This window comes from Protomyctophum parallelum, assembly GCF_964188405.1.
Source record: "Protomyctophum parallelum genome assembly, chromosome: 19".
NCBI lineage: Eukaryota > Metazoa > Chordata > Actinopteri > Myctophiformes > Myctophidae > Protomyctophum > Protomyctophum parallelum.
In genome coordinates this window covers 2,096,003-2,097,524 of record NC_139717.1, presented here as the reverse complement: position 1 = coordinate 2,097,524, position 1,522 = coordinate 2,096,003, and positions in this window count along the sequence as shown.

The window sequence follows — 1,522 nt, the reverse complement described above, 5'->3', positions numbered from 1 at the left end:
TAACTATATCTCAGCCAATATTGTACTTAAATGAACACATAAGGTGTCTAGACATATGTTTTGAGGGTCAAGGGTCTCAGTGAAACTATTCTTAAAGTGACCACATGTGCCCGTGGCATGCTGGTGTACAAATCAGTGCCGTCATTACAATAAAGTCACATTTATACCAAGTAAGAGATACCAATATTGCATAATATAACTTTACAAATAAGGTATCTAGACAGGTGCCGTGTTTTTAAGCATAACATCACAAACTAAAAACATCCTTAGTATGAACAATAGCATACGGCAGTATACACACTAGGCTATAGACAAAATGCACAGTCACATCAATCAGTCATCGTGTTCATAGAACTCATCAGTCTTCTTGTCCATGGTCTCCACATGTGACGAGGATTTTCAACCATCTCTGCCCTACATATGGTTTTGTTTTTACCACAACATAGCTTCGTCAGCTCGCTTGTATCAGGCAAACACGGTGGTTCTCTTCAGAGCAGAGTAGCATGGAGGAAGACGAGCCAGGTCAATCTTAGACTTAAGAAGTGAGTTTCTCATTTGCCCCCGCCATTGTCCACAGCAACTTGGCACGGGTGACGTCCCCTGGGCCGGGCGGTGGATCAGGGGTAGAGTGGCCGGATGGTAACCGTAAAGTTGCCAGTTCGAACCCGGGCTCCCCCAGAGTAAGGCCTGACTCACACCTTCGCAACAGACTGATGTATGCTTGTTGTATGAGATGTATAGCTGATGCAAAGCTCGCAATGCATTTCCAATGGGAGTCACATGGTTTGACACAACATTTGTGTTGTATGAGGGGGAGGGGTGGGGGGGGGGCAGTCGAAACACAGCCGAAAGCCGTACAACACAAATGTTGTGTCAAACCATGTGACTTCCATTGGAAATGCATTGGGGCAAGATGTATCACACCCTGTGTATGCATCAATGTTGTATGCTCGATCGAAAGGTGTGAGTCGGGCCTTAGTGTCGAAGTGTCCTTGAGCAAGACACTGAACCCCTAACAGCTCCCGATGTGCAGGTTGGTGCCTTGCATGGCTTCCTCTGCCATCAGTGTATGAATGTGTGTGTGGATGGGTGAATGTAATGCACAATCTATGTAAAGCGCCTTGGATAAAGGCGCTTTATAAATGCACAATTTACCATACTGAAGACTCGCAACTCTGTATGGGCCTCATGGCTCCGCAAGGCTTACAGGTCCATTTGGTTCCATTCTGTACACTTTAAAGTTACACACCCGTAAGAGGCCCTGGATATCATCAACAGCTCAGTGGCCTTGTAGTTAGAGCGTCTGCCCTGAGACTGGATGGTCAGAGGTTCGATCCCCAGCTGGGTAATACCAAAGGGTCCCTGCGACATACTAGTCAAATGCCTAAATGCTAAATGCTAAATGCCTAATGCCTAATGCCTAATGCTAAATGCCTAAATTGTAAATTGTAAATTGTAAATTGTAGTCATGCCAGGGAGTGTACTTGTTAGGCTCCTGCCCTATGGGCCACATGTCTTGGCT